Source organism: Mandrillus leucophaeus, unplaced genomic scaffold (assembly GCF_000951045.1).
Source record: "Mandrillus leucophaeus isolate KB7577 unplaced genomic scaffold, Mleu.le_1.0 Scaffold231, whole genome shotgun sequence".
In the NCBI taxonomy this organism is placed as follows: Eukaryota; Metazoa; Chordata; class Mammalia; order Primates; family Cercopithecidae; genus Mandrillus; species Mandrillus leucophaeus.
The window spans coordinates 195202-196140 of NW_012102377.1; positions in this window are offsets into that span (position 1 = coordinate 195202).

A 939-nucleotide genomic window follows, 5' to 3' on the forward strand; every position below is an offset into this window, starting at 1 on the left:
CGGAGCTTGCAGTGAGCTGAGATCCGGCCACTGCACTCCAGCCTGGGCGACAGAGCGAGACTCCGTCTCAAAAAAATAAATAAATAAATAAAAAAAGTTAGATTTGGAACTCAGATCCCCTTAATCACCATCAGTTAGTCTTCCGACACAACAGAATTTAGACTCAAACACAGACATCTGTCTTCTGGGCAATTTCACCATACTTCTGAGTGGGACCATCATCAGCAGATGCATTTCCATGCAACCCAGATCCCCTGGGCAAGGCACATGTGACAACCAGACAGCTTCAGGAAACCTAAGCACACATTAAGCTGAAATCAAGCCAGGGAACACCTGTTTGTTGAACACTCTGCAGGTGCTTGGTTCCAGAGGCAAGGCAAGGTGAACATCAGGTAAGAGATGTAACCTTCACCCTTAGTAGCCCTGTCAGGCTGAGTATGCATATGTAATACGCTCTGGTGTGTCAAGGCAGAAGGGGAAATAAAGGATGGTGCTCCTCAGTGGACACAGGAAAGCAATTATTGGTAAAGTGCTGGGCCATCCCTTATGCAGTCCCATTGGTAAGTCTAACAATTCCCATCCACAATAAGCTAACATATGCCAAGAAGTATGATTTCACACACCTGACAGCACTTTGGAAATGTCCGGGTGGAAGAGAGTCCCTCATAAAACTAAGCACAGTTTTCTGCAATATTGGAGATCCAATTGTTTTTTGTTGTTTTTTAATTTAAAAAAGCAGGCTGGGCGCAGTGGCTCACACCTGTAATCCCAGCACTTTGGGAGGCCAAGGCAGGCGGAGCACCACGTCAGGAGTTCGAGACCAGCCTGACCAACATGGTGAAACCGTCTCTACTGAAAATACAAAAATTAGCCAGGTGTGGTGGTACGTGACTGTAATCCCAGCTACTCAGGAGGCTGAGGCAGGAGAATCGCTTGAAC